The sequence below is a fragment of the Puma concolor genome, chromosome D2 (genome assembly GCF_028749965.1).
Source record: "Puma concolor isolate L17-30 chromosome D2, mPumCon1.1.hap2, whole genome shotgun sequence".
Lineage (NCBI taxonomy): Eukaryota > Metazoa > Chordata > Mammalia > Carnivora > Felidae > Puma > Puma concolor.
Window position 1 is genome coordinate 78,748,402 of NC_141677.1, and position 15,626 is coordinate 78,764,027.

The following is a 15,626-nucleotide window of genomic DNA, read 5'->3' on the forward strand; positions in this document are numbered from 1 at the left end:
GAATTTCCAAAGGAGATATTAATTCTTGTAGATTCCTCCAGTGTTTAAAAAAAACGGTGATTAAAATTCATGAAGCGATTGGAGTCACGACGCTTTTTTCCAAATTTTTATGTTTTCATATGGATTTCTTATTCTTGAGAGAGAATGTGGACTCGTTTCCTTCCACCTCCGAGTTTTTGTTGAGTGTTAACGACCCTCCAAGGCCTTCATTTGGACTCATGTCTTTGGTTGGTGGAGCTCCTTCCAGAAGCGCGTGCAGGTGCCAGAGGTCCTGCGTTTTCCCTGCTCAGGTGTCCGCCCACTTCTCTTTCGCTGGAGTGACAGCTTGCATCGATCTACTATCTTTTTGGATTTTGCTTTCTCTCCTTCAGAACACTCCAGACATTACTCCGTTGTCTTCTCTTACTGAGTCTGGGAAACCTGGCATTTTCCCCTTGTAGGTTTCTCCTGCATGAAGGTCTGAGAAGTCTTTGTGTGTCCTCCAAGTTCAATATTGTCACCAGGACACAGCTAAACCATTTTTTTTTTCCTGATGCCCTTTTGATCTAAAGGTTTGTACTTTCTTTCTGAGGATTCAGCTCTCTGGGCGTATTATAACCCCTCTCTCATTTGCTGGGTCCCTAATTCTGAGAGTTCATGACCGTGTTGGACCATCTTTGTCCTCTGTGGCTCCCAAGAGCTCTAACCTGCTTGGTCTTGTCTTCTTCCTGTGCGTTTACCACGAACAATTCCAGCAAGCCTTCCTTGTCAATAATTTGCTCTTTCAGTGGTGTCTTTCTTATTCCTGACTTCCAGTGTATTGATGAGGTCATCAATGCTGTTTTTTAAAACTTGGCCCTGTGTGTCCTTTCCTCCGAAATCTTTATTTTTTTTTAAATGTGTTTACGTTTATTCATTTCCTGAAAGAGAGAGACAGAGTGTGAGCAGGGGAGGGGCAGACAGAGAGAGAGAGAGAGAGAGAGGGAGACACCGAAGCCGCAGCCGGCTCCAGGCTCCGAGCTGTCAGCTTGACGCGGGGCTCGAACTCACAAGCCGCGAGATCGTGACCTGAGCCGAAGTCGGACGCTTCATCGACTGAGCCACCCAGGCAGCCTGCTCTGAAATTTTTTTAAATCTCATTCTATTATTTTATATCATCTCACTTGTGAGGCCTTGTTTTACTGGATTCATAGTCTTACTAAGTGCCTCTTATTCAACATGTTCATAGGTCATTCCCGGAATATGTTTTCATCCAGGGCAGGTTCCTTTTCTTTTGTTGTTGTTTTTTGCCAGCTATGTTCCCATTCTTTCCTGCGTTGCTGTTGCTATCATGTATTTGCAAGACTGTCACACCATGTCTTGTCTTATTCAAGTTGAACGAGTACAGCTCTTTATGTGCCTAATTTACTCTGAAATAGTGGGGGGATTTTCCCTGACCCCCTTTTCACCCTATTGAAGGCTCATTGTCTCATAGACCGCACCGTGGTGGCGATGTTACAAACTCTCCACACGAGAGTTAGGGAAACCAGATGGGGAAGGAGCAGGTCAGCGGGTAGGGAGCCGGGCCAGCAGCCTTCTCTCAGAGGCCCGGGCTCTGGTCTCTCCGGGGATGTCAATAGATGTCGTAAGTCAAGGGCCATCCCATCCAGCCAAGTCTGTGTCACACTTCTGCGGCTTTTGGCTTCCTGCGCACCGGCAAACCTCGGCTGAGGTTTCAAGGGGACATTTAGGGCCTTGCAAATTCAAGGGATCTTTTCACAGGGCTACCGCCTCTTGCCTTCGCTGCTAGAGATCCTGTTTCTTCTTAATTGAAGAGAATTTGTAAAAATGCTAAGTTTCACCAACCATCTTTCTTTTCTTGGAGAGAGAGGTTTGGGCTCCGAAGCTGCACGACATCAGGATTTTGTTTCTTTCCAAGGTCACGACTTTTCTAGACAAAGACCATTCCTTGCTTGGCTACTTTGGGTTTGTTTGTTTTGTTTTTGTTTTTGTTTCTGTAGGTTTTGGGGTTTTTTGTTTGTTTTTGCTTTCTTTGCTTTTTGGGGTTTTTTTTTTCTTTTTTTGCTTTCTTTGCTTTTTGGTTTTTGTTTTTGTTTTTTTTTTAATTGTTGCTGTCATTTACGAATCTGTTTCCTTCGTTGGGAGTTAGGAGGATGAATATCCTTCTACTTTCTTTGGGCAGAAATCCCTCCCAATCTTCTTAAGCAGAATGGACTAAACAAAACTTTTGTGATGACTCAGGGACCTCACCGAGACCCTAATAATTGAAATGTCCCTTAGATGCGGCTTCAGCTGCAGGTGGTGACGACGTTGCTACGGGAGGTCAGAGGGGTGGGGATCCTAGGAGAAGGTCGAGCCTTTGATGCTCGTAGTTTCTTGCTGCTTTTCCTCTGTCTCATAAACATGAGATTAAACCGGTAAGGCCACGTGCCCTTCTGACCAGTGGGGAAAACGTGTATTTCCCTAGAACCGAATTCATTGGAAAAACCAGGAGAAAGAAGCCTCATTTCAAGGGTCCTCCCGGTGCCCCAAATCTCCATCTTCACTCCTGTTCTCCGGGTGTATCCCACTATCAGAGAGTGACCCGTGCTGTCACATCACGGAGTCCAGGGACTAACGCCCTTCCTGCCAGCTTGCCCACTCTGTGCGGCCACAGCACCAGCAGGTGAGTCCCCAAGTTCTGAGACTCCGATGGAAGCTCTACCAGCTGTGGGTCTTGGTTCTGAGCCACAGACCGCAACTCAGGCTAACCGCAGCGGGAAGGAATTCATGTGGAATGATGGGATACCCCCCCTACTCAAAGAAGGACTGAGTATCCAGACTTAGAAAAGACAGGATCAGGGAAGCTCCAGGAACCTGGGAGGGAGGCCACAGAGGACAGTTTCTTCTCGGCACTGCTATTGAAATAAATCCACTTCAACCATCTTCTGTCCCAAGGTTGCCCTACTCAAGACTTAAATTCACAGAGAGAGGGTCCGCTTGCCGCCCCCCACCCCAACCTCCATCCCTCCCTGACTAAGCAAAAGCACCTTGGGGAGGTAGTTCACCAAGCGCCTGTTAAAAGAAGGGGTCCTGGGGGCGTCTGGGTGGCCCTGTCAGTTAAGCATCTGACTCTTGATTTCGGCTCAGGTCATAATCTCACGGTTGGTGAGACATCGCATCCTGCCCCGCATCCTGCTCTGTGCTGACAGTGGAGCCTGCTTGGGTTTCTCTCCCTCCCTCTCTCTCTGCCCCTCCCCTGCTCTCTTTCTCAAAAATAAATAAGCATTTAAACAAGAAAAAAATCTTGGCTTTTAACAAAATGTCTCTCACACACACACATGACTTCATATGATACTATCTGATGGGTCAATGTCTCAACAAATTCTAAGCTATAACAACACTTTATTGTCTGAATAACCCAGTCTGGAGCTTAGGTTAAAGCAGAGAGGCAGCTTTGATGGGAGGGATACATTTAAAAACCACTAGCCTTGGGGCGCCTGGGTGGCGCAGTCGGTTAAGCGTCCGACTTCAGCCAGGTCACGATCTCGCGGTCCGTGAGTTCGAGCCCCGCATCGGGCTCTGGGCTGATGGCTCAGAGCCTGGAGCCTGTTTCCGATTCTGTGTCTCCCTCTCTCTCTGCCCCTCCCCCGTTCATGCTCTGTCTCTCTCTGTCCCAAAAAAATAAATAAACGTTAAAAAAAAATAAAAACCACTAGCCTTGACTGTATGCAGGTAAATGTGAAGCCACAGTTTAGCATTCGAATAAGCCAATAATTCTGTAGGGCAAAGAACAAGTCAGAAAAATGTAATTGAGAGGCAAAACCAGGTGATTGGCTTTGCTACTCCAACTGTGGTTCACAGAACAGCAGGACCCAGCATCCATATCACCTGTGAGCTTATTACAAATACAGAATTTCAGGCCCCCTCCCAGATGTACTGAGTCAGAATCTACAACTTAACAAGACTCGCAGGTGATCTGTGCACCCATGAAGCTCTGAGAAGCACAGATTCAGAGCACAAACCTTCAAGTCCAACTGCCTAGCTTAGCAAGTGGTTGATGTGGGAGAACTTCAGAGAAGCAGCTCAGCTAAAGGGTACAGGTCAGGATGGCAGGATGAGAGAAATCTCCATTTGCCGACCGAAGGAACCTTGACAGTGCTCACGATGGCTGTGAAGACAGACAAAAGACCAATGGGGCGCTGTCTCATGAAGTGACCAGGCTGACACCTGGTCCCACAGGACCCACAGAACAATCGTTAAAAATGGAATCGCCAGACAGCTCGCATAAGACAGAGGAAGCGTGGGACCCATGAAGGATTCTTTCTGGAGAATGAACCCTGAACAGAATCCCACCTCTCATTCTAACTCCCACGTTGAAGGAAATATGGGGGACAGAGGAACACGTTAAATGACACTACCGAGGCATAAACAGCAAAATCTAGAACATTTTGCCCATGGGGAAAAGTGGGAAACTATTATAAAGAGAAGAGGCTAAAAGCATCACCCAAGTGCAGTGTCGGGTGGTTGTACCTTGATTCAAATGCACCAACTGCAAAAGGACATTTTGGGGGTGATCAGGGGAAACTGAACACGCACCAGGCGTTAGATGATATGAAGGAATAATGTGGGAGAGCAATTATCATGTTAAAATTATATAAAAAAGGAAAAGTCCTTATCTGTTACATAAACTTACTAAAGTATAGGTGAAACAATATGGTGTCCAGGATTAAAATGCTCCGGGAAACAACAACGAACGTGGGGAAGAAAGAAAAAACAAGATGGCAGAATGTTGACAGTCCTTGAGAAAGCAGGTGATGGAAACGTGGAGGTCCATTATGCAATTCTCTTTACTTTTGTAGATGTTTGCCATTTTCCAAAATGAAAAGTTTTTAAAAACAAACATGTCTGGCCTCGTATCTTGGTTCCAACACTCCCTGGCCGTGTGGCCAAGTGAACGTTACTGAACCTCTCTGGGCCTCACTGTCATCATCTATAAAATAAGAATAATGACAGTACCTGCGTCACAGGCTTGTAGTGAGGATTCAGGAGGCGATACCTGTAGGGTGCATTCTAAAACATCTGGCACATGGTAAACACTCAATGAACATCCACCACTGATTACATACTTATGTCCCGGCTCAGGTTCTGCCCAGAGACAAATCGAGACCGGCATCTTGGAAAGCCCTGAATCAATAAAACCTTTGCAAGACCAAGGCCTTACCTTATGGAAACATTGGCAAATACAAAACTGTCAAGCTTGTTTTGATTCTGCTGGAAGACAGCGGGGGCCTGAATCACCACCCTCTATCAAGCTCAGAACTTATTTGCCTGAAGAACCCACAGAATACTTCTAGAAGGGCATCTTGTGCTATTTTTCTCTCCTGAGGTTTCATAGACGTTATGTCTCCGGTTTTAAGAGGCCAAGTTTAAACGACTGCCTCCTTTAAAGGAGCCTCAGTCTTCCCATCTGTAAAAGGGGCACCCTTGTGCAATCCTTTGAGGATTAACTGAGGGAACATCCCTGTGGAGCACTCACTCCAAGGCAGACTCCTGGGGACAGCTAGTTCTTTCTCAGATGTGATTCCTCACGCTCCTCAGCCTTTCCCCAGCCCCCTCTCTTGCTCTGAAAAGAAACCCTTCCTTTGGCTCCCCATCGGCTGCGTGTCTGAGATTGTGGGGTGCTAGCTGCTCTTCAGAAGGGACCACTTGGCCTCTTAAGAACGGAGACATAACATCTATGAAATCTCGATAGAGAAAAATAGCACAAGATGCCCTTCTAGAAGTATTCTGCGGGTTCTTCTCTCTGGTGCCTCCTTTTCTATTTCCTACCAACCAGGAGGTATCTGTGGGACCCACATTGTGCCCCAGCACATCCGCTCTGCTGGGCCCCGAATCTCCATATCCCCGACTCTCTGGGCAGCCCCCTGGCCTTGACCTCTCTGCCCTGAATTTGAGGAACAGGAGTATTTAAAGATGCCTCAAACAGTTCTTTCCAGCACTGGCCACTTGCCTCACTCCCCCCCTTTAAAATTTCCAGCTGAGGCTCGGTCACATCTCTCCCTGCAAGGTGTGTCTGAAATTCATGGCACCCGGGTGGAGACGCACACTTGTTTCCTTTTCCAAGAACATTCCTATTCCCCTTGAAAGAAAGGGAAAGAACAAAATATGTGATTTCTGGCTCTCCATACCATTTCCTAGAGGAAACCGTGGCCCCATAAATTGTGAGGAAAATACTAAGTCCCCAGGCCGGGTGGCTGCTGATGGTCCCCAGGGGCAGAGTGATAGAGAGCAGAGCATGGGCACTGCTGGGCCCGCGGGAAGTGGGGTGCCCATTCCCTGCATTCTCTCAGGATTAGCGTGCATTCTCTTCTGTTTTTAGAACATTCCAGATGCTTTCGGGTACTCCGTAGCGTCGGCAATGTGACCACCCCTCCAGTAGACACTAGAGCACCAGCTGGGGGATCGGGTGGTTCAGGATCTGGCCCAGGGGACCCCAGGAAGGGGAGGTAGTCCCCCTCCCTGCCCTTTGCAGCATGGCGTGGCCCATGTGACAGTAACACGACGCCGCAAATCCCACCAACAGTTGACGTATGACTGAGAGCTGAAACTCCGGCAGGGTGAGAGGCTCAGATTCCCACCCTTCCCCTGGAGCCCCCTCCCCAACCCGATCCCCATGCCCTGGGGCTGAGCACCCCTGCAGCCTGGGCAGTGCCCGTGGGCAAGAAAGGCAACGTCGGGCCCAAACCAGCGGATCAAACAGACCACAGCTCTGCTCTAGGTCACCGGCCATTAACGTGGCTCCTCCCATCAACCCGGCTGGTCACAGCTTCCCGGATGCTCTCTCCTGATGTCATTAAGAAACTGCTTTCATAGCACAGCAGCGGCGGAGAAGCCCTGTCAGGGATTTCCTAAAAAGCCCCTGAGACGGCCGAGCATTGCACGCACGCGGCCCGGACAGGCAGATGTCCCCTGCTACCCCTGGGGCGCTCCAGGGACCAGCAACCCCAGTGTCACCTGGGAGCTCTTAGAAATGCAGAATCTCAGGCTCCGTCCAGATTGCCGCGCCACCTCCACATGTGACAAGGTCGCAGGTGGTTCGTAGGCACATTAGAGCTCAAGAAACACGTGTTCACGGAGATCGTGGCATTTCAGCCAAACCATCCGAGGTAGCAACCAGCTCCCGGCGTGGTATCATTTGCGAAGCTGGCTCTATCCTCAAAGCCACTTGGAAACAGGATGTGGGGAGGGGGGTGAGGAGGAAGTGCCGTCTTTGGTTTGAATCCTGTTAAATACGGACTACACACGGGTGGTGCCGAGCCCGACTCCTCTCCGTGTGCGGGGTGGGCAAGGAGGCTGGGAACGCTGTGGCTCCCGACAGGGCTCCGCGTAAGACAGGCCCACGGTTCCCACCTGAAACTCACAGGGAAACAGGAAGCTATCCAGCAGACAAGCCAGGCCAGCCCCATTTTTGTACTGCTTTTTCCAATGCACTCAATTATAATGGCAATTGTTATCATGGGGTTCACAGCTATACTTACTGAAAGTTGAAAAGCCCGCAAATGTATGCAGTTCACTCTTGTAACCGCCCCCACGAGCCCTCGTTCGTGAACCTGTGGCCCCACGGACGGTTTGTGCTGGAAGTTCGGTGATCAGAACCTGGGCAAGGTTCTAATGAGCTTCAGAAAGTTCCACGTGGCAGGTGGAGGGAAAACACAAGCAGGGAACCCAGAGCTGGACGCTAAGTCTGGAGCCGACCAGCACCGGGGATGAACAGACTGGAGCCTGGGGTGTGAAAGGCAGGAGGGGCTGGGGACCTACATCTAACCTGCACAGCCCAGCCAGGAGAGTCCTCCGGCAGGTTGCCAGTGAACTTGAGGCAGGGTTTGCAGAGCATGGTCGGCTGCCTCTCATTCCCAGGGCCATCCCCCCCATTGGTCTCTCTGTCCAGTTTCATTTGGGTTCACTGAGCATGCCCAGAACAGGCAAATCCATAGAGACAGAGCAGATTAGTGGTTGCAGGGCCTTGGGGGCGGCGGCAGGGGAGGCTAACAGGAAAGGGCTTTTCTTCTGGGATGATGAAAATATTCTGGAACACTACATAGGTGTGATAAAGCATAACACTGTGAATACAGTGAATGCTACCAAAATGTAAATTTTAAAACAATTATTCTTGTGTGTATTTTACTTCAATAAAGAAGTGAAAAAGTCTAAGGCCCCAGAGGTCACGCATTTAAATCTAAGAGGGGGGGCGCCTGAGTGGCTCGGCTGGTTAAGCGTCCGACTTAGGCTCAGGTCACGATCTCGCGGTTTGTGAGTTCGAGCCCCGCTGACAGCTCGGAGCCTGGAGCCTGTTTCGGATTCTGTGTCTCCCTCTCTCTGCCCCTCCCCCACTCATGCTCTGTCTCTGTCTCAAAAATAAATAAACATTAAATCTTAGAGGATATTTGTCCCCTTCGGGTGGAAAGATCTTCCCGGCTTTGGTTTGTAAGACCCTCTCAAGACCCTCCGGAGCCAGTCACGGCCTCAATGTTCACAGATGCCCCCAATGCAGGAAGGAAGGCAGAAGGCCACGGCTGGGCTTCTGAAGTCACTCACTGTTTCTGTCACTCTGGGAAAGACGTTTAATGTCCTCAAGCCTCAGTGTCCCCTCTCTAGAATGGCTGAGAATGGTTAGTTCTACCTGCTTCATAGGATATCGTAAAGAACAAACCCAACAGGGCCACGAAAGCCGCCCAAACACCCCGCGCCGTCACGAAAGTAGGTTTGCTGTCAGGCAAGGAGCTGGAAGCAGCCTGCTGATTGTAGGAGAAAACCCACACAAAGGAGATCCACGGGGAACCCCAAGAATCCATTCGGTCCAGCCCCCAGCCTCCTGGGGAGAATGGCTATGCCGGGCTATGGGGCTCTGATACATTCACTGATTCGAAAACTATTTTGAGGATGCCAGTTCTAGGCCAAACGCCCATGTAGGTGTTTGTTGTGGAAACAGAACAAGATGGATGAAAATCTCTGCCCATATGGAACGTTCCTTCTGACCCCAGGGACAAGCAGTGGGCACGCAGGTGCCAACGTGAGGCTCCATCACTCACTACCCTCGTGCACACCTTCACCAGGCAAACGTTCGGGAGCCACCCCTCTAGGCCGATGGAAGAAGACAGGGCCCCTCTGTGGGCAATGCAGGGTGATCATGAGGCCGTACACGAAGACTCATCTGAACAAGGCAGTCACCCGATCCACCTGCCCATCTGGCAGAAATGCCACTTTTCTGAGACCAGCGTTGTCCCGTGCGCTGTGCCATTTAAGTTATAGAAGCTCTGTGAAGCCAGAAGCCATAGGATTGGCGTGACTAGTTTGTCAGGCCACTGGTCAACCCAGGAAAGCAGAAAGGCAGTGGCAGCAAAGACAGAGGTATACACCAGGTGCCCAGAAGAGAAGGGGGCACAGAACAGGAGGTCTGGGCCAGAGTATAATGTCCATCCCTGGCCAACCTGGCTCGCGGGGCCAGAACACCTGCTGGGTCCCTAGGAGAGCAAGGGTGCTTAGGCTAGTGAGGAAGTGGGGGAGACAGAAAGTTGGGAACATCTTCTAGACTCACGACCACAAGATCAGAGCCAGGAAGAGCCCCGATAATGCCAGTTGTGACATGAGAGGGATAAGACATTAAGTCACTGACTCCAGTGGATCCATCAGCCCAGATGAGCTCAGATCAACCAGGGAACTCAGTTCACTAAACAAGGGTTTGGGCTCAAAGGAAGCCGCACACCCTGCAGGGTTCGGAGGGCGCTGGGACCCAGGACAGGTAAGTCTGGATGAAGAGAGGGGAGGCGTGCGGGAAGCGGACCAGGCAAGGACTAACCTGTAGATGAGGGGTGCAGGGTGCCGGGGTGGGAGCACAGGCCAGAGAGGGGCTAGCCCGGGGGAGCAGGGCTCCTCTTGGCAGTGGAGAGTAGACACGGCCTGCTGTCTATGAATAATGAATAAGGAGAGTGGGGGGGGGGGGAGGGGGAGAAGATGGAGGGAGAGAAAGGGAGAGGGAAGAGAGGGAAGGCGGGGGCAGCAGGGAAGGAAGGGGAGGCAAAGGAGGGTGGGACTGAGTACAGAGAAGGGGATGGGCCACTCACGGACCCGGGAGCGGCCTGTGCCAGCCCGCTGCAGTCCGGCTTGGCTCGCCGCCTCCCCAGCCTGCCCACAGCCCGTCAATGCCGCTTTTGTGACCCGTGACCCAGGTACAAGACCCGGCCCCTCCTCCGCCACCAACGGGGAGCTCAGCTCGAGGCCTCGCATCATCTGGTACCCCGCGCGGCGGGTCATAGGGCAGGGAGGCAGCCTCTCTCACTGGCACCAGAAGCTGCAAACAACCAGCTTATCACTGCCCCTTTGTGTGGGAACAATGGGGTCCCCAAGAGCTCTGCCGGCCAGAGAGAGGAAGTCTCAGGACAATGACCTCCCTTCCCCCATTTCCTAGTCTGTGTGAAAGTGTGGGGATGGAAGAGATCTCAGGGCTGCAGAGTCTCGGTGGCTCAGTGACCCTGGCAGGCCCAAGTTCCCACCTGTATATTGTCATCGCCTGCGACGCAGTGACTGTTGGGCCATCTTCTTAGCCTGCGTGTGGCCTCCAGAATGCCTCACACCTCAGCCTCACCTTCTGCTCTATTTTTATCACCGTTGGACACCACAGCATCCACTCACTTGTTTGTTGTCGGACTCTCTTTAGTGAAATGCAAGCTCGCTGGAAACAGAGAATTTGTCCCGTTCAGCGCAGAATTCCCTGGCATTTAGTAGGCCCTCAATAAATATTTGTGGAAGGAATCTGCCCCCCCCAACTTCCCACAATGCATTTTGCTGTCCCTCACCCCTAAAGACTCTGAGCTCCACTCATGCTGTTCCACTGGTCTAGAACGCACTTCCAGCCCCTCCTTCGTCTGGACAGGTGTCACTTATTCTCCAGCGTTCAGGTCAAGGGATTCACAGCCCCGCTGTGGGCTCAGCGCCTCCGTCCTGGCCAGATTTGCCACAGCGCATTGAAATGATCAGCTTGTGTAAAGCTGTTTCATCCAATGGGACTGGAAACTCCTCGCGGACAGGAGAAAAAAAAATGCTATCTTTAATTTCACTAACCTCAAATTAATCTTCAGCATTTCCAGCAATTAGAAACACAGGCCCCACACCACAGCAGCATTAGCAGTTACCTGTGACCCGTGGCACCAACCTGTCTTATAACTGCTGCAGACATTGTAACATTGTAAAACGGCATTTACCCTCCTCCTTACCTTGAAATGTAGTTAGTACTACATTTCCCCATATAGTCATATCCCCATATAGACTTTCATTAATACAGAAGCATATGCATTATTATACCACACACGCTTAATATTTTCATAGCCATGTAAATTGTATCTCAATACCTTCGGCGTCCTTTGTGATCTTGTGTATTTTATTTTATGCGTTTAAAACCATCATTCTGAGAAGGTCACTGGATGACCGAGGGGTGCCTGAACTCCCGGAGGTCAGCCCGCCTCTAGGATTTGGGTCTCCCGCGATGAATAAGAATAGGTAAATCTCCCCTAGAACCACGCTCCATGGAGTGAGACAGAGAGTGAACACGAGCACAAGTGAATAATAATGTAACTTCACATCGTGAGCATTACGGTAAGAAAATAGAGCAGGGTAAGGGATACAGACAGAGGAGGGACTGTCTGGATGGTGGGTCAGGAAAGGCTCTCAGAAGGCAGCATGTGTGAGCAGAGATCTGGAGGAGAAAACGTGAGCAGTACAAAGAACTGGACAGACGCCATGGCAAATGCAAAGGCCCTGAGGTAGGCCTGAGAGGGCTGTGCTGCAGTGTGGCTAGAGGAAGCTGGATGGGGGATGGAGATATGGAAGGGTAGCCGACTGGGCCAGGCCCATAGGACTCTACCGGCCTGGTACAGAGCTGGGGTTTCATCCCAAGTGTGATGGGGGCTACCCGGGGTGTGACAGTAAAAAAAAAAAACAACAACAACAACAGAGAATTTCCCAATCAAATTTACAGCTGAAAAGATCATTTGGAGGCTGCCTGGGTGGCTCAGTCGGTTAAGCGTCCAACTCTTGATTTCGGCTCAGGTCACGGTTCACAGTTCGTGAGATCAAGCCTGGCCAACAGGCTCTGTGCTGACAGCATGGGGCCTGCTTGGGATTCTCTCCCTCCCTCTCTCTCTCTGCCCCCCACTCACACTCTGTCTCTCTTTCAAAATAAATAAACATTTTTTTTTTTTAAACTAAAAACAAGAGAATATCATTTTGACTGCCCGAGGGAGATGGAAACAGAGGCTGGTGAAGAAGCCATTGTATTCACCCAGCCAAGAAACAATGGAGCCGTGGCCCAGCATGGGAGCTGGAGAGAGGATAAAAAGTGGCTGGGTCTGGAATATATTTTGAAAACACAGATGACAGGACTTCTGATGGCCTGGAGCAGGGAGGGCCCGGGAGGAGGGCTGAAAGAGAAGAGCCCAGCATCTCCCGGCTGGGGGCCTCGACAGAGGAGGGCAGCAATGCCAAGATGGAGAAGCCACAGAGAGGAGCGAGTGGGGGCAGTGCGGGCCTGGAGCTCTGCGCCCAGCCGCGTGGGTACCAAACGCAAGTCCCCACAACCTGGGCCAACCGACATGCCCATCCCCGTCCGGCTCTACCCGTAAGGCAAATCCTCTGCCCCGGCCGAGTCCCTCTGCCCCTTAATGCCCCCCGTCTCCCACTCCACTCTCGCCTGAGGACCCCAATCCTCTGCTCACACGTGAGGGCCCAGAGAAAGCCCCCTCTTCCATGCAGACTCCCTGCGGTCCCTCTTTCCTCCGAACCCCTGGTTCCTCCAGGTCCCTCCTTTTGACTCGGCGCGCCCTGCCTGCTTCTGCTCACTTTTCTTCCACCCTCTCTCCAAGTTCTATCAGTCCCTTCAGGGTGGGAGAGGCGTCCCCATGATGCTCAGAAGAGCATCGCGCCCAGGGAGGTGCTCCCGGGCTAGTCTCAACGCATCGCAGATGGTGTATGACAGATCAGAGGGTCCTTGGGTCTGCCCGCAGCTGAAGCCACTGGTTTTGACATCTTTGCTTGGTAGTCTCCCAATGTGAACACGGAGTGAAAAACAACTCACTGGGTTATCATCTAAAAACGCGACATTTCAGAGTGTCCGCGAAGTTCTGAAACTCTTTTAAGGATATTCCAGCGTCATCTCAAGCAGAAAACCCAGCATGGCGTTCGTTCTGTCAGTAGGCCAGATACCCATCTGGCCAACACCCAGCTTGTTTGGAATTTCTTCACTAGCTTTCAGATCACCTTGGCAAGGCAAAACGCGGGTGTTGCCTTTTAGAGGCAAGCCTCTGCATCTACCGTGTCCTCACGCTAAGGAGGGGAGAGATGATTTTCGGTGTCTCTAGACTGTCGGCTTTGTTTCTGCTACACAACCAGGGTACCGAACCTTGGAGGTTAGTTCCGTGTAACAGGGTGTAAGTCACACGTCCGCAAACACTGCAACGTGGCCTTCGTCCTCAGCATGGAGATCTCCTGTTGTCGGCCAGATTAGAAATGTACAGCTTGCTCTCAACGGCCCGCTGCTGTTTCATGATAAGACACAACCCTAAGAGCCAGTGCGCCGTTGAGACAACCTGTAAGTTCAAGAGCACGATCCGTTTTTATCATGAAAGCCACCTTCCTTCCCAAGCATCCACCAGACACACTCACCGCTGGCTACGTGCACCACAGATTTGGCAGGGAGATCCAGCAGCTTCCAAGGATTAAAGATGGGGTGATGTCACAGCAGCCCCACATCGTGGTGATCCGAGGAATGCTTTCACCTGGTGATCTCAATGCGTCTTTGACAGAGGGACGGGGTGACTGGACGCTGGGCTCGTTCAGGATTCCACAAACAACTAGGAAGCCTTTGAACATGAGGGCAGTGGGGCAGGTGCGGAAAACTCTGGCCTGCTCTCCTCCTTCCATGTACTTGAACTCTAGTCGAGGAGGTGAGAGAAATTCACCAGCCCCTGCTCCCATGTGCCACGTGGAGGTACAGACAGTCGCCAGCTTCTCGTCCAGCCACGGGGAAGGGCTTCAGGGGGAACCCGGACGTGAGAAGTGATCCCGGGGACGTGACAGGTGCCATGTTTCAGACTTCAGCCAGTGGTTCTGATTGGCTCTTCCAATTCTCTGCTTCTGGAAAGTGAAATTAGAGCAGGCTTCCAGAAAGACAGAGTCAAATTTGTATCCCAGCCCAGGCACCCAGCCACTTTTTCCCCTAGGCACATTCTGCACCTCTCTGACGCTCAGTTTCCTCCTTTGTAAAAGAGGGATAAGACTTTAAGGGGTGCTCGGAATAAAGAGGAGAGAGAGATGGTTCTGAAGTTCAGAGAAGCATGCCTGGCACACAGCATTTGCTCAGTAAATAGTAACTATTGATCTTAGGAAGCAAGACGCACATGGTAATTGGAAGACAGAGAACATTCTAGGGCAGGGTCTCAGGAAGGGCAGCCATGGGCACAAGCCGGCCTAGAAATATCCCTACGGAGATGCATCTGCTCAGCCTTTTTTGCCACTCTTCTGGTGTCATGACACAGGCCGGTGTTTGCAGCCGTGGACGGACCTGCCAGCCTCCCCGCCCCCCATCCCCAGGCCTGCCGTGCGCCCACCAAGCAGCACAGGGCGGAGGGAAGGCCGAATGCCAGGGAGAAGAAAGCCTTGATGAATGTGAAACAGACCAAGGAAAGCTTTGCAGGCCAAATAGATTTTTTGCAGCCTATTGATTTTGGAAGCCCATTTGCAGAACTCATCTAAGGCTCGTCCTGGAGGCCTGTCCGCAGCCCGGCGCCTGGAAAAACGAAGCAGAACACTTGTTAATTCCTTCTGTGGCTCTGCGGCCACCGCGCCGTGCCAGCCCCCCCTCTGCCGGCTGCAGGGCTCCCTCGTTCCACGCCTCTGCTCCTCTGGCCCTCCTGGGGACCTGCGTGAGACAGCCAATTCCCCGCCTGGGTTACAGAAAACCGCACGTTCGTGAGCAGCCCAGGGAGGCAGCTGAGGCCAGTGGGACATATTAATCCCCTTCTTTCTATCTGCACTTTTCTCTGAATAAAAATGCACTTCAGAATGGTAAGAGGTAAGTAGGACCTCATGAAAGTTTTAGCCTCAAAAATATGCGCCAGTCACGCACCCACTTTATCGGCTTGCGGTTAGAACAGTGACCCACCTGGCTGGTCACGCTGCAGGCACCCCAAATCCAGACCTGTATTTTGTTTCTTACAGGTTTCTTTAGTTAGTTAACCAGACCTGGGGTTGACTCTCGACTCTGACACCTACTAAGTGCTCGATCTTGGGGCAACAAAACCTCTACATGTTTTGTGGGCACCATCTGGGAATGTTACCTCCTCCGTACAATTGCTGAAAAACGTTTTTGAGGGAAGCCACAGTACCTCGTTATTGAACCATCAGTGAACTCAGAAAAAAGAAGCTGTCAATTAGGTCATTTATTTATTATTTAGTATTATTTATTTATTATTTTTAAGAGAGAGAGAGAGAGAGAGAGAGAGAGAGCACGAGCAGGGGAGGGGCAGAGAGAGAAGGAGACACAGGATCCGAAACAGGCTCCAGGCTCCGAGATGCCGGCACAGAGCCCGACGCGGGGCTCGAACTCACAAACCGCG